This window comes from Zootoca vivipara, chromosome 5 (genome assembly GCF_963506605.1).
Source record: "Zootoca vivipara chromosome 5, rZooViv1.1, whole genome shotgun sequence".
Taxonomy (NCBI): domain Eukaryota; kingdom Metazoa; phylum Chordata; class Lepidosauria; order Squamata; family Lacertidae; genus Zootoca; species Zootoca vivipara.
In genome coordinates this window covers 28,422,204-28,447,022 of record NC_083280.1, presented here as the reverse complement: position 1 = coordinate 28,447,022, position 24,819 = coordinate 28,422,204, and the positions used below count along the sequence as shown (strand labels likewise).

The 24,819-nt window shown below is 40.7% G+C and overlaps 1 protein-coding gene across 3 annotated transcripts in view; it reads right to left on the bottom strand.

Annotated features, from left to right (window-relative positions):
* Window positions 1–24,819, bottom strand: part of PID1 (phosphotyrosine interaction domain containing 1) — a 95,226-nt gene that overhangs the window by 69,971 nt on the left and 436 nt on the right. Inside the window, exon 1 of one of the 3 annotated variants that reach the window (XM_035134009.2) lies at window positions 24,417–24,803. The exons of the other annotated variants lie outside the window; for them this stretch is intronic. The gene's annotated coding sequence lies outside the window, so the exon portion shown is untranslated. Of the gene's footprint in view, window positions 1–24,416; window positions 24,804–24,819 lie in introns of those variants that run through there. 3 annotated transcript variants of the gene reach the window in all.

Sequence of the window (24,819 nt, the reverse complement as noted above, 5' to 3'; positions counted from 1 at the left end):
CATGCACACGAAAGCTCATACCAATTACAAACTTAGTTGGTCTCTAAGGTGCTACTGGAAATTTAAAAAAATTGGGGGGGGGTAAATTATATATATATATATATATATATATATATATATATATATATAAATGTAAAAATCGTGAAAGTGTGGGCTCCACTTTTCTCTGTAACCGCTTGACCAATCGTCCTGAAATTGTGATACAATGATCCAGGCCACTCCCCGAGTGTTGTTAAAAAAAAACCCCACACACATCTCACACCTCTGCAGGTAAAAACCTGTTTTTCAACAAAGTAAAACAGCGCCCTCAAGTGGATTTCCTCCCACAGTACACCCCCTCCCTTCCTGTGAAATCTACACCACACCCACAAACCAAATAATGACATCATCAACCAAGCAACTGAAACCACCAAGGCGACCATTACCAGACCCCTAGGCCCCTGCCAGGCTGCTAGGCCCCCACTAGGCCCGGGGGGGAGGGCAAGCGCCCGGATCGCAGGTCGCAGCACGGCCTTTGTTTTATGTAGACCCTGCCAGGCCACCAGGCCCCCACTAGGCCCGGGGGGGGAGAGGGGGAGTGCCCGGGTCGCAGAACGCAGCACGGACTTTGTTTTATGTAGGCCCCTGCCAGGCCGCCAGGCCCCCACTAGACCCGGGGGGGGAGAGGGCAAGCACATGGATCGCAGGCCGCAGCACGGCCTTTTTTTATGTAGGCCCCTGCCAGGCCCCCAGGCCCCCACTAGGCCCGGGGGGGGGAATAACCCACAGCAACACACTTGGGGGCACGGCAAGGGGTTTTTACTTTAAAATTTAGCGGGCGTTGTGTCACATGCGAAGCCCCGGCGGCCATTTTAAGTAAGGGCAGTCATGCGTCTTTAAAAAAAAACAACCATGCATTTTCGCTTCCCAGTTTAAGTCCTCGGAGGAACTCGCCTTCTGTTGCTACGGGGTTGTGGGTCTTTGCTATTTGATTCCCCCCCCCCCGGGTCAGGATTATTAAAGTAGTTCTCTAGGTTCTCTGGGTCACCTACTCCAAAATTAGAAAATCCAAATAACAAAACACACACACACACCCCAAAACACACAACAACGCCCAAATCATACAATACCCACCAAAATAAATGACAACCCCAAAAATAAAATTAAACAATAATAACTTCTGCTTCTCATGTTCTTATTTTAAAAAATTAATCTAAATATATAAAAATGTTCACAATGCGTGTGCAGGGGCCAATGTATGGCGATACAGGGGGGAGGGGACAACACTCCCTGGGGAAAACAGAGGGAAGGGTGTCCTACTGAAACACAGGGATGAGCCAGGGGGTTGGAGAGAGGAGGGGTGGGATACGTCATGGATCAGGACAGGGTGGGGGGAATCACAGGGATGACCCACAGCAACGCGTGGCCGGGCCAGCTAGTATAAAATAAAATAATGAGTTCCCAATTACGTTTTACTTCTTATGCCATACAAGTTTCAATTGCACAGCATAAGTACAACATTGGTATTGGTACTTCTTGGAACTGGGATGTGGGAATAGTGCATGAAGATCAATAGGTCCTTATTTAAGGCGATGGCTTAAACCTTAAGGATAGAGAATTATTAGCAGCTCTGGAAGACAGACCACCTCAGCTCCAGAAAACAATTTCTGTCGCGACTGGACCTAATGGTCCATGACAGAAGTGCCAGAAAACATGGACCATTCATTGCTGTGAATGCACAAACAAAACATGGTGGCATTTATTGAGTTATGTGATAAATACAATCTACCTTCGACCTGCCTACCTCTTATCACCTACTGCCATTTCTGGATATTCAAGAGACAGCTAGTAGGAAGATAGAACAAAAGTATCTTAAAGTGGATTTTTAAAAATGCTCTCTTAACTGTATTTCGTTGACTTTTCCAAACACCACAAACCATCAACTCTCCAGAATTCTACGACCTGTCCACTTTTGTCTCTTCACAGGGTACTTGTGGGAAGGAACTTGCTGTTAAAAAGCAAACACGAACTCTCTGGAAATAATTTCACTTATTTTTGGAAGGGAGTATCAAAAGAAAGATACACAAGTAACAGCCAAAATTGGAGCAGGTGAAGGGAAATGGAATAGAGTGGCTAGAACACTGAACATCAGCAAGCCATGCGGCTACATTCTGTTACAGGTTCCACTCATTTTGTGAATTTGTATACCATTCTTCAGCAAAATGGGTCATGGGGGAGTGGAGAGGAGTTTCACTGCTGTACTTGAATGAATCATATACAGTGGACCCTCTGGATACGAATTAAATTCGTCCCGCGGGTCTGTCCACAACCCGAAAAGTCCGTAGGCAGAGGTGCCGCTTCTACGCATGCGCACGGGGTGAAACCCGGAAGTATACACTTCCGGGTTTGCCGCGTTCATAACCCGAAAGTTACCTATCCAGAGCGGTACGTAACTAGAGGGTCCACTGTACAGGAAATGAGCCCCAATACCTATAGCAATGGAAATGGCCAACATAACATGAACATTCAAGAAAGGATTGCAGGGCCTGGGAAGCTGTGTACCTGTGAGCCTAACTTAATTGATGGAAAGCATTGTAAAGGCCTGAATGCTAAATATAGAATGTGATCTGCTTCCAGGTTTCCCATGGGCATCTTTCAGGCTGGGAGAAAACAGGCATGCCTGAATAGACCTTTGCTCTGATCCAGCAGAGCAGCTCTTATACACTTTGAAATGAAGGGGGTTTTTTTAATAAGAAGAAGTTTCTGGTAAGTGGTCCACTAACAGCCTCTAGAAATTACTGCAGCAATAACCTCGAACATTATTATTTTTATTTTATCCATAAGTACTATTAACAAGTCCAGTTCAAAGGTCCAAATCAATGGACAGGCTTCCATTCATTTCAGCATGTTTTAAAATTAAGCTCTCAATACTATGAGTAGAATCTAGACTAGAAGGGACAGTCTGATGCCTCTGGATGCTGGCCTGCTCAAATATAGTAGATGTATTAAAACTGGCTCCAGAAAGTCTCGTCTTTGGCACCAAAAGAAGAAAGTATTTCATAGTTAGCCAATTTACTTCAGAGCACTGCCTGTGCATCTAATATCCTTACCCCCTGTCCTCATCTAGGCTACGGAAATGTTGTCTAGATGGTTTGCCAAAGTTATACATATTTGAAAACCATTCAAATCTCGACATACTCCAGGAACCATCAGCTTAGTAAGTGTGGAAACAGTATTTACAGGACAGCCATATAGGAAAAAAACAAGTTGTGCTTCATTTCCAATCTGTACATAGCTGTTCCAATCAGTCCAAGGGTAAAGCACGTCTCTGATGTAACCATTTACTGGCAAGTGAGCTGCAAAACTCTGAAAAATCCTCACTGAGAAGGACTTTACATATAGAGTTACAACTGCATCAGGGTTTCATGATTATGCCAACCACATAAGGGGTTTTCTACATATATTCCTGAAATAACCAATTTCCTGGAATGTGCTGCCCCCATTTACTGGCTCACATAGCCATAGCTCCTGGATATAGAAGAAAATATTTCTGCCCTGGAAGACTTCCAAGTTGCTTTAATGAAATTTGCAGTTCATAATCTTTTTAAAAGTTTATGATAATTTATTAGTTAATAAACTTCAAAGCTGATATCTTCACTGTGGTTCTGGAATACTGCTTTAGTAGCCAAATCCATACTAGGCTTTCTAAAATGCTAGGATTCTTAACAGCTACATTTTAAAATGCAGCTTTAATCATCTACAATATGCAAGGGTAAATGTTCATAATTATTCCTTATGGGCTGAGAAACAAAAAGATAGAAAACCCATGTTTATATGTGAGCAGGAGCAACTTGTAATTTGGACAGACTGAGTAAAAGGAAAATGCTGTTTATTAAAAACCATAAACTTAGCTGCAACCAGTTCTTTCACACACACAACCAATACAGCTTATTTAGCTCAGGAATTGTCTCAGTTCAGTTCAAACTGTCCATTCAGCTATTCTGAGAATGTTTCACAATACTATGGGCTCACTTATTCATAAACAAATCATTAACATTATTGACATAAATCCATAGTTTGCAGCAATTCCCAGCTATGATCATGTTTTACTACATTTGCTTAGCCCTTTATGAATGGCAGTTTTGTTTGATATAAACCATCTTCAAGGAACAAGACCACAAATTATGTATTGTAAGAAAGTGGTCGGTGTGAACAGCTTGCACACAAACAATGGCCTCATTATCAAGGGTGGAAGATGCCAGGAAGTTCTCCTGCTCAAGTTACCTCTTCTGTGCACTTCCACACCTCCCCACTCAGTCCAAATGGGGTCATATAAGAAAACAGCCCTGTGGCAGTTCTTACAGTTCAACTGCTAAAACCCCAAGTTGAAGTATACTCTGTGATATTATCATGGCAAACTTTCTGAATTGAATTATACTTCGAATTAAAGGATCAGTGAACACAATTTCCATGTGTGCTCTTTCTTCTTCTTAATTTTACTACCTAAAGATCTCTCACAAGAAAAAAATGGCAAAGATGTCAAAAACCAAGTGGCATGCTGCCATAATATCAAAACTTCCCACATCTTTAAAAGGAGGGAATCCTGTTCTTTTCTCTACTTCTGGGCATCTCTGGGACCTCCCCTTTGCTGCCTGTCCTTTTTCTGTGTTTTGGTCATTAGTGGGGCATTTTCCAGGAAGTGGGAACTGGTGTAATGTGCTTTTTCATAGATTAGAATGCAAAACAAACAAACGATACCCTTTAAAATAAAAAGTTAAAAAGTTAAAAAAGTTTACCCTTTAAAATAAAAAGTTACCCCACCAACGGGATCATGAAGAGTCAGACACGACTAAACGACTAAACAACAACAAATTCACCTATTGTACAAAAAGGTAGTTTGAACCCAGTCATAGTAACTCCAAGTTTCACTGTTTAGTTTAAAAGGCCATTTCTCAACTACTTAAAAAAGAGAGAGTGTCGAACAATACTGTTTGTAAATGAAAAACATACATATCTAGTAGACTGACTAGATGGTTTGAGATAGAACCTATCCAGCAAATAAATATTTAGCTCAGTAAAATAATAAATTTGGGGTCTTTGAAAAGAGCACTTGCCTAAACAAATGTTATACTATTAAAACTTCTTCCTGAAAAAGCACTCTTGTGTATCTTCCAATTTTAATAGCCTCTCCATTAGGGATATAAGAAGGCATCATTTTCCTTTCCGCCCTTTATTCGTCGCATGCAGCACTGTTTTGTTCCACCCAAAACTGCATCATTCATCTCACTGCCTGCTGTGGCGAAATTACTAACTTACGTAATTTACATAATTAATTACGGTATGTAAACTACATAAGTTACGCTGTCATTACATTACGTTATTCCACCCCATTCATTTCAACGCAAAAGAAACACAATGCAAATTGAGAGGTGGATAGAAATGGAATCAATTGTGAATCATTTACAGACTGCAAACAACAGCAGCAGCAAATACCAATCATATTCACTGGATTGATTTCTGTTCTGGACATGGAACAAACAAACAAACATGGCCACTTGTGATTCCATTTCAGTTTTCGTTAGAATTCTCCAATCTCCATAGTCACCACTGGTGTAGCAAGGCTACTTACAAACTGTTGGGGAAAAGGTTTTTTGAGTGCCCCTTTCTAAAGTGTTATAAATGTTATAAAGTCTACCTCCACCCAAACACAAAGCTCCTCCCAGTCTAGCCATCCACACATTTGTGTGGAGGTCTGAGGCAGGAGAGCAGTCACACATAGACCTCTACAACTAGTGCCTCCCTCCAGTTTTAGAAAGATGTCACTAGACTACAATGTCCATCATCCCTGATCACTTACCATGCTGACTAGGGCTGATGGGAGTTGGAGTCCAACAACATCTGTAGGGGCAGTGGCTCCCCATCCTTGTTCTACAGACCTGCACAAACACCTCCACACCTCAAGGGTGGGTGACAGGGATGGGGCTACAGCTGCTGTCCTTCAGCTCCTTTCTTCACTTGTTACCCCTTCACGTAAATAAAGAGTGAAAGGGACCAGTGTGTGCACATTTCTAAATGCAAATCTACAGTGGCAAAAGGAAGTCTGCCTTTTCCCTTTCATTCTTTTAGCATGTAATTAAAAAGGAGGCACAACAGAGCTTGGCTGCTCCATTTTCTCTCCCAGCTTCTGTTTAAGAAGCAGTCTACATATGAAGTTAAGATGCCCATAATGCTTCCTTCCATCCTATCCCTATGTTCTAATAAAGGCTGAAGGGAAATACACTGTAAATATTTATTTTTCTCACAGATGTACTGAATACAAGCAGAGTCTTTAAAAGGAGAGGATGTGATCCAGTGCCAGCTCAAGTCAGTACAAAGACACTGATTGACTTCAACAGACTCAAATTAAACTTCAGAAGCACCATGACTTCCTCCAACAGAAGCCATTTTCACATCTTCTATTCATTGAGTTCTGTGGTGCCTTTCTGCATTCCTAAGGTCTCTACCACCCTCAAAGCAAATAAATAGCAGACATCGGGGGGGGGGGGGAGAGAAACCATGTACTTATTGATATGAATTTACTAATTACAATGGAATGCCAAAGTTTACCATATTTCATAGTAGCCCACTGCATGTGTGTGCGCGCATGTGCACATGCTGGGCAAAGAGAGGAGTCTTGCCAGATGTCGGGTAAGACTCATTTTGGTTTCAATATGCACACAAACAGCAGTTTTTCGAAACATTTTGTGGGTGTGGCAGAAGGTCCATATGTATTCAGCCCAGAAAATCTTGTAGGCATCCCATATTCAGAGCACATCATGGCAGCATCAGCCAGATGTTTTTCCCCCTCTTAAATTTAACCTGATTTTTCATCTTTACATATAAATTAACACATGCAAGTTTGTGCCATTGACTCATGTCCCAAGTTTTTTTAACTTCCTGTCATATTTTATTACTTTTGTAACTAATGTTATAAGAGAGCTCTTCAGAAATTTTGAAGAGAGAACACTACTATATTATACGTGGACAAAATTCACCATGCCATGTAACTGCAAATACTATATCTTAGCTTTCCTTAGAAGCTGGTTATTTCTTGAGTGGCAGATCTATTGTGTTCTGCTTCAATCCTCTCCATAGACATGTGGTACCTATTACAGATTTTATAAGAAAATAAGAGCATGCAGAGGGGAAAACCAATCCTGCTCAGGCTTTCGTGCTAGAGAATAGCCATTCCAAACCATTGGAGCAGCAGACATTCCTTGGTAATTTTCATTTTCTGATTATATGGTTCTCTGTTGATGCACGGTAATAAGCACTTAGGCTACCCTTTGAATAAAACTTCATACATTAAAAACTAGGTAGAAGCTTCTGCTATGTCCTTGAAAGCCAGGGAGTACTCATTTCAAATAAATGTATTAATTGAAAGCTTTAGTGGCTGTAGCTGCACTGTACTAGATGTTATAGTATCAGCTAATGGGCTATTCCAGCAAATGAGAAAAAACAAAAAGAAATCTCAGAATCCAAATGGTTGTCTGTGCTGCTAAAGAAATTTGTAGTGGTGGTTGTTTTTTAACTTGCATTCTTTTCCAGGGCATTTCCAGTATAGTTCAATTGGGAGATGCTGTGTTGACTTAGTGATGCAGCCAGGGCCAGTGTTCTGTGTCATCAAAGAGAACTTTGCACATTGCCTCAAAGACTGCTAGGGTTGGACCCAGGGTTAGTCAACCTTAGAACAGACACAATAAAATCAACATAAGTTAGCCCAATTGCCTTCAATGGGTCTACCCTAAGCATTATTAAGTCTGGATCGAACCTTTAATATTTGGGAAAGAATACAAGGCCCAGTAGAATTCTACCTGCAGAGCCAGAACAAGCGTTATAATTCTGCATGAGAGTTTCTCTACATGGAGCAATTGATCCCCTAAGATTAAGAGTTCTGAAGACCTAGGAGAGGAGCAAAGAGCATTAATTAATAGTGCAATTTTGCAAATTCCAGCTACATCTCTCAGCCACATATCTAGTTATAATATATTGACAAGCAATGACAATATGCAAGACCAGCATGTAGTACATGCTATTACTGTATAATATATAATATATATAATATAATATACAGGCAGGTGCATATTCCAACAGGGACTCAAGGGAATCTGAACATCACAAGAGCAGAGAGGAGAAACTAGTGTAAGCTCCTTTTCTGAAATATTTTATATGCATTTTCCCTTGGAAAATGTATCCATATTGTGTGATGTGAAAGGACTGGTCACCTATTTTAACCTATTTCAGTACTTTTTAACACAATGAATAACTCTTAAGTTTGTATAATCTTCTGGAGGGGCAAATTCTGGATAACAGCCATTTATTTCAGTGGGATTGATTTTGCTCTAGCACACCCAACATTAACATTTGAACTATTCATATACAAGAGGCCAGGGCTTATCCCCGAGTGACCACAACCACATCCATAAGTCAGTTGATAACATTTTAATTCAGTCAGTAATTGCTGCCGAAACTTTAGTTTCATTCAACATAAGTTTTTTCAATGCCAAACCACACTCGCTTAGTTTATCTTGGAAAGCTTCAGATATGCCCAAAGCCTCAAACCATAACAGAGAAACAAAAGGTCAGTCTATTACTCTCCAGACAAACAGAATAAACTCTAGAGCAAGAAAAGTTGGAGATTCCTTGTCTTATATTGCCTACGGTTCACACATTTATGCACACACAATACACCCACTTTAGCTGAAGCTTGATGTAAGCAAGCTGTCTTATCAAATATTAAATTCTCTATTATATCCCTACCTAAGAACATAACTTTGTTTATTCAGTAATGCAACCACATCTTCACAGCCAAACTTTCTGCAAGGAAGGCCTCTGATGCTACACCAAGAATATAATGCACACCCCAACAGTAAATGTACAATTACTTAAAGATAAGTCCCAGTCCATTCAATCAAACCTACTTGCAACTAACTATGCACAGGACTGCAGTCTTTGGTGTATACTGTATAATGTAATGTCCATTGGTCATTTCCTCGATTTTCATCAGAAGTTTGTATATATCAGAGGTTTGACTCCACTAGTTCCCTATAGACCAGCCCCCCAAATCTGCAAACTATTTTGCCAGTTTGAGTAGCAAAAATGCCCATTTTCATTTGGGAACAAGTTTCCAACTCAGTTTCAACAAACAATGGTAAAGAACTCCATGTGGAATGGGCAACACTCCAACTTTCTTGGATGATTGATGAAGAAACAGGTGTACTACAAGGCCACTCTAGGAACAGCTCAGGCTTCTTCGAGATCCCAGTAGTTTTTTTCAACAATTTGGTGGGTCTTCCTAGAGAAACAAGAATTTCCCCAATGACTGAATACGCTATGCCTATGAGTTAAAATGTTTTTCAAAAGTGAAAATTACGAAGTAAACAAGCATTCCGGTATAAACAACCTATATTTGACACTTGACAAGATCGTGTCCAACAACAAAGGTAACAACCCCTGAATTACTCCTGTATTCTAGCAACTTGGTAAGAAAAAGAAAATTGTACATCCCTTGTTGATTCCCCGGTTACCTACCTGTAACCAGAACATAGGAAACAGTTCAAGAGTCAGTACAGAACAAGTCTTCTTACAGAAGCAACACCCTACAAGATACAGCAAGTTTCCACACCCATAGCAGGAACTGGCATGAATCTAGGAAAAAGTCCACAGAACAGTGGTAGAGCACATATTCACATACAAAACATCTCAGGTTCAGTCCCTGGATCTCCAGACAAGGCTAGGAAAGACCCCTGAATTAAACCCTGGGGACTGCCACCACTCACCTGTGTGTTTGTCTATGGAAATCAAAGGTTAATTATACTCACTTCGGTAAAATCAGGCTAGTACCTGATAATTGAAAAGACTTTTTTTAATATATCATCTATGGCTGCCCCCACCCCATTTATTGCTGATTTGGAGGACAGAGCTGAGAAAGACTTACACACTATCCAAATGTTTGTATATTTAAACTATGTACCTGTATCTATGAAATGTATCTACTTCTGGAACTCATCATCTGACAAATATATTTGGCTGGTACACTATATTATTGCTTAAGTACTAGATCCAACAATAACCTTGTAGTATATCCCAAGTTTTGAAATTCTGGAACTGTTAGCAGCTACCTGTATATATTTACTGTTATTTATATACCCCGTCAATGTATGTGTTGTTTTTATAATGTAATAAAGGCAGTAGAGATAGGTAAGTACTTAGAGAAACCTAAGATCCAAATTTTGGACATTTGAGAGGGAAGGAGGGAAGGAAAAAAAGGAGGGAAGGAGGGAGAGGCAAGCACTGTGACTTTTTTGGAGCCGAGAACTAAATGATGGACTAAAAAATTATAGGATACTGGTTTGATTTAAAAAAACAACAACAGATTTTAGATAAGCATAATTTCCAGGTACTATTTTTCTGTGTTTTAACTTTTCAAAATTTCTTAATAAATGCTGCTTGCTTAAACTGCTTGTGCCTTTTATGGCAACCAGCACGTGTACCTGTTTTTATCCTATAAAATACTGGATAATATGTCAACATCATCAAGCTGTATGGCAGCAAGCATTTCAAAATGTCCACTGACTGCTTCCATGCTATCCCTTTGCCCGTTGGAAGGGAGAAGGAAAGAAATGGAGATGACCTTCTGATATTTGGAAATGTCATGTTTTATGCTAGGTAAGATTAAAGAGCCCTTGCTGAATCTCAATGATAAAAAAGCCAAAAAGACTAAACAAGAGAAACTATTTACAGTTAAACCTCTCAGCCATTCACACTGTTGATGGTCTGAACCATCTGATGCAGATACTTGCGAAGAAAGACAGCCTGACAGTTGCAGTACCATGGAAAGCTCCAAGTGAACAACTTGCTCTGAGAAAGACTAGAGGTAGACAGAACCCTGTGAATCCTTCTATCCTATCAACCCCACTTAAGCTCCACCCTCTTGTCTAAAAAATGCAAACTCTTATGAGCTGCCAATCTCCTGGCCTTAAATAAAGCACTTTTCCATTAGAAGGCTTCCCATGCTGTTGGGTAGGGTGTGAAGGAGGCATTTGACCCATCAAGTGACTTGGACTCAGGAAAGGGCATCCATAATAGTCTGGGCTTAGGTTCTACTGGCTCCTAAACACCAGTCCTAGGGCTTAGCATCAGGAAGCCAGGTCACACACACACACACCAACCGCTGCTGCAGCAGCATCAACTCAGCTATATCTTGAGGTCAAGTCTGGGACCGTGATAGTTGAGAGCCAACATTTCTACAGTGGTGCCTCACTAGACGAAATTAATTCGTTCCACGGGTCTTTTCTTATAGCGAAAAATTCATCTAGCGAATCCCATAGGAATGCATTGAATTTTTTTTGAATTTTTTTGCCCATAGGAACACATTAATTGAATTTCAATGCATTCCTATGGGAAACCGCGATTCGCTAGATGAATTTTTCGTAAAACTCATTCGTCTAGCGAGGTAACCTCCGCTCGAAAAATCCTTTCATTAAGCGGAAATTTCGTTAAGCAGGGCATTCGTTAAGCGAGGCACCACTGTATTATAAAATGGAATATAATATTCTCTGGACACACATCTTCTCACCCATAGAGACAAGTTCAACATACATCATCATAAAAATTGGTTAGTTTTATAGAGAATGCCACTCGTCATCTGAAACTGGTATTCCATCAATAAACATGCCAAAAACCCTCACAAAATATTTTTTCCTTCAAAATTAAAACCACATATATTAGAAAACTTTAACAGATTCAGATAATTAATCTCAAGGCCACACATGACATTTTTTTTAAAAAAAAAGGAAAGGCAAGGCAATGTATCACTTAAGACACTCTCCACAAAAAGAAGTCAAGGACTTCTAAATTAACAAACACCATTATTTCACACACAATTGTAGCACTGATTTCAAATGATCTCTTTCTGAATTCAGTGCATTGCAGCGCAATGGACTAGATGACCCTCAGTGTCCCTTTCAACTCTACAATTCTACGTGAAGCTCAATTAGGGCTTTAAGAGCTAATGAAAACTGGCATACAAACAAATATTCTAGATTGAGAAGCTATTGTCTGAGAAAGGAGGAAAAGAATAGAAGCTTTCCTCCTACCTTCTTCATATAAACCAGATACTAGAGAAATGAAGATAGCAAGATAGCCCTGTGTCCATATGTGTGGAGGCAAAGATGCACTTTTATCACAATTCTTTACAATCCACAATTACGTAATGAGTCTGTTTACACAGCAAGGAAAATGAGGGTGTTAACAGAGTTGCTAAATCCTTGTTCTTTTCCTTGCACATAGAACGAGGCTTGCAAGGACCACACTTATGAAGATTAAAAAGGAATAACCACCGGCAGACATACAATGCCAACTAGTAATTACCAGATTAAATACTCAAAGTTATTTTGAAATGTATGTTTAAAGTAGGCTAAAGAAGTGCTTAAAGGAATTCAGTTTGAGCATTATCAAATTCTGGATAGAAGATAAAAGCCTAAGATAACTAGAGTAAGAGTCCACAAATTGCCCACAGGAGAAATGATCAGTTACCAACTCAATTTAAAGAGCTGGTGGAAGATAACTCAAGAATGAGACAGAAGTCGGTTGGTTCTATTTATATTCTTCACTCAACTGTCCAAATCTTTGTCATCAGCATTTGTTAGCTGCCTTTCTAGCACTTAAGGCAATATACAATGAACCAAACTGAGCAAATCTAAGGGGGGGGGGAGCCCAGAAGGAATAACACCAATAAAAAGAAAAAAATAGCCAGAACTAAAGACCAAACAAAAAAGATGTGTTTTGCACCACCACCTGAGAGACAATACAGAAGAAGATCTAAAGTCCTCAGCACCTTTAAAAACTTATCAAAAGCCTAGCTTCTCACCATGACCAGACATTGTGTGGAACTGGGAACTCAAAGAAGGGTAATGGTGACAACACAAGGAAAGGCATTTAGGATCAAGCTGCAGAAGACTTTATCCATGCATCATGTGAAGCAAGTTCCTGCACACAGAAGCTCGAGGGATAAAATCATTAGTCTTTAGTGTACTAAGATTCTGTTGTATTTGCTGCATGAGCTTTAGAATGTAAGGTAATTGTGAACTTTTACAAGCTGGCTCTTTCAAACACTGAGCCCAGGTGGAAATCAACATTCTACCTTTCTAGAAAAGCACAAAGCAGTTCCTCTTTACACTAAGTACTGTGGTAACTAAAAAAAATCCTAGATATTGCATGGTTTCAAAGTGTTTTCCATTCAATAGTCAAATAAACAAACCCAAACATTAAACTGCTACAAACTGAAAGACCAAGTCTCTCCATGCCTACAACTTAGAGAAAGGTCTACTCCCATGTAAGCATGTGAAAGCTTGCAGCCTTAGACAATAAATTATTCAGAACTTTAATTAGCTACTTTCAAAGAAACCACTGATTTCAATCATTAGATGAACTGTTAAACTTCATAAGGCAAAACGCTGTAAATGAATCTCTTAAGATCTGCTTCTCAAAAGTCTTTCTACAAAGGACCCACAGACTTTCATTTTCTTTGGTCACACAGTATTTCCCAAATTTAGCACTTTTGCAGAGCTGTTCATTTTCTGCAAAGTATAAACAACACAGAAAAAAGGAACTGCCCAAACCTAAGTGGTGCCAGATGAGCTGCTCTGAATTCACAGAGCTTTGTTTTCAAGTTCCCTAACTCAATACTAACTCAAATAGCAATAACAGTCTAGGAAATAAAGTCCTTTGAACTTGTGAAAGTAGTAAAACAAAGAATCAACTTCCCTCATGTCCCACACACACACAAATTGATGTTAAAGAGCTCTTTGCTTTCACCTTTTAGCTACAAATTGTAACAACACTTAAGTTTGCATTGCAGTATCAGTAATGAAAGTGCATTCCATGTTAGGGATAATTAAGAAAGATGCAACTTCTCTTGGAAAACTGTGTACAGTTTTCAGTCTCAACCCTGTGTGAGACTGGGAAGTGGAGATCTCTCCATGTGAGAGGCTGGGAGAAGACTGGGATGCTTTCAGGTGAAAGCTGGGAGGACACACATTTCTATGTATGGGACAAAAGTTAAGATTTGTGAGAGAGGATTCTGAATTGATCTCTCTCTTCTCTCTTTTTCCTTTCCTTTCTTTTTATTATTCTTTGTGTAGATTAGCTTGTATTTTATTGTATTGTGAAAAATGTTAATAAAACTTTATCCAAAAGAAAGAAAGAAAACTGTACAGTTCTAGTTAAAGGTAAAGGGACCCCTGACCATTAGGTCCAGTCGTGACCGACTCTGGGGTTGCGCGCTCTCTCGCATTATTGGCCGAGGGAGCCGGCGTATAGCTTCCAGGTCATGTGGCCAGCATGACAAAGCCGCTTCTGGCAAACCAGAGCAGCACATGGAAACGCCGTTTACCTTCCCGCTGTAGCGGTTCCTATTTATCTACTTGCATTTTGACGTGCTTTCGAACTGCTAGGTTGGCAGGAGCTGGGACCAAGCAACGGGAGCTCACCCCGTCACAGGGATTCGAACTGCCGACTTTCTGATCAGCAAGCCCTAGGCTCAGTGGTTTAACCACAGCGCCACCTGGGTCCCTTACAGTTCTAGTTACTGCACCTCAAAAAAGTATATTGCAGAGCTCTTAAAGGTGAGGAAAAGGCAAACAAAATGATTAGGTTGCTGGAGGAACTCCCCTGTGAAGAAAAGCTACAACATTTGGAACCTCTTAATTTAGACAAGGGGACGCAGGTGGCGCTGTGGTCTAAACCACAGAGCCTAGGGCTTGCTGATCAGAAGGTCGGCGGTTTGAATCCCCACGACGGGGTGAGCTCCCTTTGTTCAGTCCCAGTTCCTGCCAATCTAGCAGTTTGAAATAACATCAAGTGCAAGCAGATAAATAGGTACCGCTCCAGTGGGAAGGTAAACGGCATTTCCGTGCGCTGCTCTGGTTCGCCAGAAGTGGCTTAGTCGTGCTGGCCACATGACCTGTCTGCAGACAAACGCCAGCTCCCTCAGCCTATAGAGCAAGATGAGTGCTGCAACCCCAGAGTCATCCGTGACTGGACCTAACGGTCAGGGGTACCTATACCTTTACCTTTAATTTAGACAAAAGGGTGATGTGACTGAGAGGTATATAGCGCCAACGCAAGACATGTTGCTACCTAAAGCAAGACCAAAATCTCCCCCTACTCCAAGTCCACACTTGGCATTCCACAGAACTGGTACTTGAATCTTTCTTCAACACAGGTTACTAAGCAGCAGCATCCAACACACCCGAGGACAAGAGTTGGCTCAGAGAGGAAAGGGCAGGCCATATTGCACACACAGTGCTGTCTTCCAATATTCTGCTGCTGCTCCTTGTCTCACAGCAACTGCTACCCAAGGTAGGGCTGCCATATGACCAAGTTTTCCTGGGCACATCTGGTAATCAGGCTGCAAACGTGGCCTCAGCAAAATGTCAGGGTAGGGCGGGTTTTGTTTTTTTGTTTTTAAAGTGCTTTTAAAAATCCAAGAAGAGCCTCCAATCTTTTTTGGGGGGGAGTGTTCCCCCAATAAGCTCAACAACTCTGTCTGGATTTTCACTTTGGGGACTATAGCAACCCTAACCCCAAGGGGACTGTCTCTTTCTACCTAATGGTAGAACCGAGCCTGGGTATATAAAACAATGCATGGTGTAGAGAAAGTGAATACAGGGAAGCTGTTCTCCCCTTTTCATAGTAACAGAATCCAGAGTCCTCCAATGAAACTAAATGGTGGGGGATTCAGGACAGCGAGAAGGAAGCAAAGTTAAAACTATTGAATTTTTCTACCACAAGATGTGGTAATGGCAATGAATTTAGTTGAATTTAAAAGTTGAATTATGGCAAAGTCATGTTGGATAAAGTTTATCAGTGGCTATCTAGCATGATGATTGTATACTAACTCCAGGTCCAGAGGAAGAATGACTCTGAATTCCAGTTGCTGGGGAACAACAGCAGGAGAGAGCTACTGTGTTCCTGTCCTGTGTATGAGCTTCCTCTAGGCATCTGATTGGCCACTGTAGAAAACAGGGTGCTGGACTGGATAGAATTTGGTCTGAATCACCAGGAATCTACTTGTGGTCTTAGAAAATAGCTTGGAAATGGAAATTTAGATACAAACATATCTTTCTCAGTGGAATGGTAACAAGCAAGTCTAATGGGAAAGATGGTAAATCACAGAACTATAGACTTGAAAGGGATCCTGAGGATCATCTAGTCCAGGGGTAGTCAACCTTTTTATACCTACCACCCACTAATGCATCTTTCTTGATGGTAAAATTTCCTTACTGCTCACCAGTGCTCGATGGAAGGAAGATTCAGCTTGTGCCATAGAACACCCTACTGCCCACCTAGAATCCTGAAACGCCCACTAGTGGTTGACAACCCCTGATCTAGTCCAACCCCCTGCAATGAAGGAATAAATGATGTGCAGATCACAAGTTTGCCACCTTTAAAAAGAATGGCTGCATTCTAATTCATTATAATGTGCTTTAATCGTTTTAAATTGTATGTACAGTGGCACCTCTACTTACGAATTTAATGCGTTCCGAACGCACATTCATAAGTAGAAAAAAATTGTAAGTTGAATCCCATAGGAATGCATTGGGAGAAAAAAATCGTAAGTAGAAGCAACCCTATCTAAAAATTCGTAAGTAGAAAAAATCCTATCTAAACCACATCCAAGATGGCTGACGGAGCTCCATTCATAAGTAGAAACATTCGTAAGTAGAGTTATTCATAAGTAGAGGTACCACTGTATTGGATTGTCTAAGATGCTATATAAAAATATGTAAAATGAATGTTAAGAACATGGATTGCCCATGCACAGAGGGCAAAAATGAATTTTATATGTGCCTGTGACAGACTTCTCACATTAATAATACTAATGAATTTGCATTGGATGAGCAAGATCTGAAGATCCGTATGCAGTTAATTGATTTCAGATGACAGTTTTGCCATGGCTGGGTGGATCCGATAAGTAACTCTGAAATAATCCTCTTGAAGCCAATTAGGGTGTTCTGCAGTAAATAGAGGATTGTATCATACAAATCCCATTTTACCTGAGAAGATGAGTAAGATATTGCTTATTTATCATCAAATGTAATGTAGTGCTGAGAGACACAGAAAACACAGCTTAGTAAGGAAGTTAATTGTCCAATAAAAAAAATGTATTTTTTGCAAGTATGTCAACAACTCATCACTAAGATGTCACCACAATAACAGATACAATTCTAACATCTTTTAGCTTTGAACATGGAGCCATCTGTTCCAAAAGCCATGAAAACCAACCTAACATTTACAGTAACTAATCTTATCACATGCATCCTCCACAGCAGTGAGATACTATCAGGCCTTTGACACAGATGAGGCTATACATTTTAAAACTCATGTTTTGAGAACAAAATCAATAAGAATCCTGTAAAGTTCTGAAACATCTTTTTTGTAAGATTATTCAATCCACTGCGCACACACCCCAATCCAAGTCGTATGTTTGAGCCACAAGAAAGAAAAACGTTTTTCCTCAAAACATTCTTCCACTCTTCACATCATCTCAATTAAGAACAAATGCAACCTTGAGAGAGAGAAAAAGTGTGTGGGAATTAAGATCTACTTAAGGGTGAGAGGCAGACATGTTCAATTTCATCTTTTGTCTTACAGCTTAGATAGTATGGAAATAAATAGGAAGCAACAGCAAAAACAAAGGTAGTATTTTCTCAGCCAATACAGTGATTACAGTACTCTGTTAACATCACACCATAAATATATAATGCACTTCAATCCATACACTGCCATAAAAGAGTTGGCTAATTCACACGTGTAAAAGTTCAAGATTAAACACAAAGCTACTGGCATTTTCTAAGTAAGTTTGTTTCTGCATGCGTCTCTGTATCCCATCAATGGGTATTCCTTCATACTACCTGTATTAACACGATAACCTCTAACAGGCACCTGCACATTGTTTAGTATTTCTCTTAACAGATTAATAAATGAGAGATGAAAATACAAGCTTGTAGAAAGGAAACCCTCACCTTTAACATCCATGCACAAATACAAAATCATCCAAGGTGTCAAAAACTTCATTTCAGGCACTCAAGGTCCAAAAAAGTCTAAACTTAATACAACAATATGGCAAGTTCTCAAGCAGTGGTACCAGTTACAATATCTTTATTATTTTTCTCCAAAATAAAAAGTCCCTGCAATTCCAGACAAGCATTTGAAGCCACCTATATCAGTCAGCAAGGGCTGAATTACTATTTTTCAAAATTCACTGCTTCCATCCTGATTATGGGAAGCCCATTCTCTGAGCTATAACTGTTCTAGCAACTATAATTTCATACTATAATTACTACACTGTTCTGTACATTGTTTTCATCACCTGTTTTGCTCTAGTAAAATATTTTCTCATTCCAAACCAAGTGCCAGATTTACAAAAAAGATATACCATCAACTAATTTGTCCTAATGCAATATTTACTATGTTCCAATGAAGGCTACAGCACTTATGTCCATTTTAACACTACCATTGTAGCAAAGCACTGCAAACACAATCACTCCTTCTGGGACTAGGAACTGGCTAGCTGCCAATATCACAGCTGGCTGCAAAGTTAGAAATGAAGCCGTGGCTCATCAGAATACCTCAGTCTTCAATGACAGAGCCACCATGTGGTTTGTGCCCTGCCAACACTACAAAGTTTAGTGTAGATGTACCCTGGATATCATGATGTTTCTAGAACTGTTGTCCAGACATTATGGCATCCCAAGGAGTAGTGAAACTGAAGCGGCACTTTGCTTTTTCCACTACAATGGACGACAGCAGAATGTGAGAACTGAATCCAGAGAAAAATGTTGCAGTTGAGTTGGCACTGGTCACCGTCTGGGGTCATCTGTGAAGAGCTTTTCACAAATGCGACTGTTTAAAGTGATGGATATGCATATCTCAACCAGGTCTATAAACAATTTGCAAAGATGGTTTGTTGTCCTGTATCCTTCTCATGGAAGGATACATACTTCTCATGTATGGAAGTGAGAGCTGGACCATAAAGAAGGCCGATCGCCAAAGAATTGATGCTTTTGAATTATAATGCTGGAGGAGACTCTTGAGAGTCCCATGGACTGCAAGAAGATCAAACCTATCCATTCTGAAGGAAATCAGCCCTGAGTGCTCACTGGAAGGACAGATCGTGAAGCTGAGGCTCCAATACTTTGGCCACCTCATGAGAAGAGAAGACTCCCTGGAAAAGACCCTGATGTTGGGAAAGATTGAGGGCACAAGGAGAAGGGGACGACAGAGGACAAGATGGTTGGACAGTGTTCTCGAAGCTACGAACATGACCAAACTGCGGGAGGCAGTGCAAGACAGGAGTGCCTGGCGTGCTCTGGTCCATGGGGTCACAAAGAGTCAGACACGACTAAACAACAACATCCTTCTCATTGTTCAACCCTGTCATGACCCTTGAATCTAGCAGTTATCTGAACACAGAAGTTGCAAGGGCACAAGATAGGGAGACCATTGCACTAGAGGCTGAGGGACAGGAATAGCTTGTGGAACCTCTCAGACCACCAGGGCCTATAGGGACAAAACTCACGACCCTCACAGGTACAGTCTCCTGAGTCTCAAGAATCAGATGGCTCCCGCTGCAAAGTCCATAGAAGCAGGTACCGGTAATGCACCAGGAAGAAGACTGTGGAATGGAGGTGAAGTTCTCTACTTGGAGGTACCTCCTGAGTTCTCTACTTGGAGGTAGAAGCAAAGGCTTCAAAGGTCTCCACCTAGTGTGTGTGTGTGTTTGAAGTGGAAGGTCCAATTTTTAGAACAACCCACCCCCCCATACACAGCACTTTTCTCTTGGTCAAACTTATTTCCAGTATCATAGTCTGGCTGGGCGGCATGTGCATTTGGGTGTAAACAGCAGACAGTGGAGAGAAACACCCCACAATATAACGCAACTGCTCCTTTGCTCTGAAAATCTGGTCTCCAACCCACATTTTGGACATGATGATAGTAAGCCAATCTGCCCCAATTGGGTATACTTTGGCTTTACATCAGTGTCATCAGTGCTCCAGAGGCTATCATGTCTTCGAATGAAGAAATTGTGTCTGAAAATAGGAAAGATGATCAGATGATTCAGAGAGACCAAATCAGACTTGGCTAAACTGCATCAGTTCAAGTCTCCAAATTTTCTGCTCTTTTCTTTGAAATCAATCCCTCAGTTCCAGCTGCAGAAATAATATAACCTCCAAGGCACAATATCTGCCAGAGACCAATACCTGTGTTTAATATGTTCAGATATTTCTTTCTGGGTATTTGTTTTAGAAACTTTATGAAGTTGATATAGTGAAAGTGCACAGCAAGCTTTGTTTTGCCTTAGTTTCTGTGGGTCTCATGTTCCCATGTATATTTATTATCTTAAAATGTGAAGTACGTGAAAGGCATGGGGGGCAACCTGCCAACTCAGAACAGTAGGCTTTAAATTAGATATACTCGCTATGGGTATGGTTTGCAGAAGCATTTGACAATTTTCACCTTCTAAAAGAGAGCTTTTCCCATTTTTCTGTTGTTGTTGTTTAGTCGTTTAGTCGTGTCCGACTCTTCATGACCCCATGGACCATAGCCCATTTTTCTATTAACAAAAAAAATCCTTAAAACATACTTTTCTATATTTTATCATCTTCAGATGAGAGAGCATATATAGATTTGAAGCAATTTAATTTAGCCAATTTTAATCTGACTGGTCATCCAGATCAATGGTTCTTATTTCCTTTTATTGTTAGTGTATGGCTTGTAAAAATTGGAAGGCATTCAACTATGTTTTATCAGAGCAGACCCACTGAAAGTAATAAGCATGACTAAGTTAGAGTCATTAATTTCAATATTATACTCTGAGTAAAATATTCAGTAAACCATGCTTAGGATATTTAAAGTTTCCAGGTTTAACTTCTGCCTACTCCAATTAAAGGAGCAGCTAGGAAGAACTTTGCCTAGGACCCTGGAGGCCAGTGCTAGTCAGATTAAGCTAGACTTTGCCAAACTGGTGCCCTCTAAATATTATGGATCACAACTCCTATCAGGCAGTTGCAGTTCAAACCATCTGGAGGTACTAATGTTGGCAAAGGATAGATTATAGAACACTGCAGCACATAGACCAGGCATAGGCAAACTCGGCCCTCCACATGTTTTGGGACTACAACTCCCATCATCCCTAGCTAACAGGACCAGTGGTCAGCAATGATGGGAGTTGTAGTCCCAAAACTTCTTGAGGGCCGAGTTTCCCTATGCCTGACATAGACCAATAGCCTAATTCAATATAACGCAACTGCATGCCACCCCACCCCCGAAAGTGTGATTCCATATGGTAAAATGAAAAATGAAAATGGGTCTACAAATGCAAGTTTTGGTTACAGGTTTGAAAAGTTGAAGACTACTGTTCAAGAAAAGCCTGGGTGTAGACAAGGGTCTGCAGTGGGGAGAGAAAAGGAAGGGAAAGATTGGGAGACACCCCAGACCAAAATCCTAGGAAGTGTAAACAATACTAAACAAGATGGGGGGAGGGGAATGTGAAAAATAGGGCAGCTTCCTATGTTCACTCTCCAGTTTATCAAGTTGTGGTGTTCCTGCACTATAAAAATGAACTTTGGGAAGATTTTTTTAAAAAAAATATCCCTAGCTCATTGACCAAGAGAAATGGTATGCATTTATATGCCTTGAACACCTAGGTCTTAAGAAGAAACTTATTATGTTCATATGGTCCTAAGCATGGCAGGGTTTTTGAAAGGGACCAGTGTGACCCATTACCTTGGTCATGTTGCCCAGTCTTTCCCACAGCATTAAAGCAACAGTCCATTCCGTGTACTGGAGCTCTCTTTGGAGGCGCTTTGCTCTGCTGAATAGAGATGGCCATAACAGCCTCACTTTGACTGGGAGTGGGTGGGCTGGGATCTCTGAACTTCTTCCTTTTTGTAGTATTCTTAGCAAGACATGAGAGAGAAAGGGGCATCAGCTCTCTGTAGTGAGGGCATTAGAGCCTACTCATGTCTTCTTCCATGGCTCATTGGAACTCTGGGAGTTGTAGCTTTCTAAATCTATTTTCAGAAACTATGCAAAGTACTCAGCAAGAGTTTAAGAGGACACATCCCAATAATCCAAGACCCCAGTCAATTAAAAACACATACCGCTTGCACCATAAGAACTCTGCTATGTTTGCCTGATTGGGGGGGAGGGGGGGACTTAAGAAATACAGTGGTACCTTGGTTTATGAACACAATTGGTTCCGGAAGTCTGTTCATAAACTGAAGCGTTCATAAACTGAAGCGAACTTTCCCATTGAAAGTAATGGAAAGTGGATTAATCTGTTCCAGACAGTCCATGGAGTACTTAAACTGAAGTGTTCATAAACTGAAGCAAACTTTCCCATTGAAAGTAATGGAAAGTGGATTAATCCGTTCCAGACGGGTCCGCGGAGTACTTAAACTGAAGCGTTCATAAACTGAAGCATGGGTGTAATTGGTTCCGGAAGTCTGTTCATAAACTGAAGCGTTCATAAACTGAAGCGAACTTTCCCATTGAAAGTAATGGAAAATGAATTAATCCGTTCCAGATGGGTCCGCGGCATTCATAAACCGAAAATTCATAAACCGAGGTGTTCATAAACCGAGGTTCCACTGTACTAGTATTTTCTTTTACTCAAGTTTTTTTTCCTCTTAACATGAAAGTGTCTCAAAGGAACAGGTTTTACCGAAGCGTTCAGAAATGTACGTTTCTTCTATCTAGAAAGGTCAATAGAATGGAAAGAGGGATAGGCACTCTCTATTACTGTACTCTTGCTCTGCAAATACAAAGTTGCAATTCACAGGTAGTTTTAAGGCAAGAGCCCTTAAGAAGTTTCAAGGACATGTTTTCCATTTTAAAAGGAAAAAATCGTAACTGTTAGATACTTTGAAATGTCAGTATTCTTTGAAACATCAGCATTTTTTAAAGAGCGTTTGAACCATAACACCTATCTAGAAGAGTAACACAAATATAGTCAGTTGTACTACAACTCAGCAAAATATAATGGCATCTTTATCTCCACATTTTAAGATCCTGGTGCCAGGCCTAGATCTATACCTATTATCTACTCCAGATAATTACATGCTCAAATAAATGGCTTGAGGACTTCAGCTGAGAGAGAGCAGAAGAATCTTATTTTAAGAGCATGTTTCATAATGGTAGAGGATGGACTTCTTTTATAAAAGTCTGCTGAACTATTGCTCATTTCTTTAGTTTGCCAGCAGTTTTACATAACAGCCCAATTTTAGAAAACAACACTGCTAAAATGACAGTGTAAAACATTAAGCCAATGTTATTAGGGCCAAATATTCCCTGAACAAAAAGCTGATATTTCTAGTGTGGAAATATCGCAATGCAGAAAGCAAGCCAGAACAGTTTGCTTTCCAAGAGACATGTGCTTTGGAGCCCACACATACTACCTTAAGTAAAGCATACAGCAGAGTTACTGCAACAACCAGTGCATGATCTTCAGAGGGATACAACAGGCTTTTACTGTATTCCCAAATATCTGAAGGGAGAAGTCAATAACTCCTCATATTACAGCTGGATGAATCATAGGAAAACCACAGAAGCAACTTTCAAAAGTTGTCCCCGTATCAACTCAGCATCGTAATAAAGACTGCAATATCATGTACTCTAAACTCACACTCTAAACCCACCACTGTAAAACAGATCATACCTGCAGCAAGAAAATACCAGCATGTGTCTCCCATCCAGTATACAGTATACATGCCTGCCAACCTCTGGCCCTTCCCTTACAAATAAATATTCTGCATTAGTATATTTTCTTCCACTCATGCCTTCAAAACCATTCGGCCCTCAATACTGTTTTGTTTTGCCACTTTAGAATTTCTTCAAAGTTTACTCTGAGATTTAATGCAGCTTCCAGTCTGCCAAAAAGTTTGTCTGTGGGATTCTGTAAATTTATCTGGCAGTCTTTCTGGCTGACCATCTGGAGAATATTTTAGAGCAAAAAAAAAAAAACGCAGAGCAAGAGAGAGGAGGAGAGACCTGCAGCAAGAACACCCCTACTCTACTAACCCCCCTCCCGCGCGCGCGCGCACGAACGCACACTCACTAGGGACCTCGATTCGTTTTTGTTAATGACTCCTCTACAAAAAAAAACACCACGTTCAGCCAACGCGGGGGAGGGGGGAGCGAGCGGGTTGAGTAATAACAGTCTACTCTTCTATATTCCAAACCAGATCCCGTCAACTCGTCGTTTGCAAGCAGATGTCAATGAACATTCTTGCGCGCCCTACAAAACGTCAGTCCCTCGTTTCCCCGGCCACACACACACACACACACACACACACAAATAATAGTACGTTTCTTTATAATTAAAAAGAAACCTTTTAGAAGTCGAATTCAACGATTTGGGGCAGAGGACTCTATAAAGAGTCAGGAAGGATTCTTCCTACACATCTCACTCAAGAGAAGCTCCTTTCGGAGCCAGAGACGGATCCCCCCCAGAATCCACGATCTGCAAGTCATCTGCGCTTTTGCAGAAAAGAGCACATCTGGAGTCAAGATTCCCCCAGTCAGCTCAGCCCCGTCCAGTCCGTTGTGGAATGCGACTGGCGAAGGAGGGAAAGTTGCGAGAGAAGGATCTGCCAGGCTGGATCAGGCGGGCGAGGGCGCCAAGTTGTTGTTTTCGCTGCCCCTTACTCAGTTCGCCACAAATATTGCGATATTGCAATCACATGACAAGAGTGAGTCTCTCCGTCTCACCCCCCCCCCTTCCCCGTCCTATTA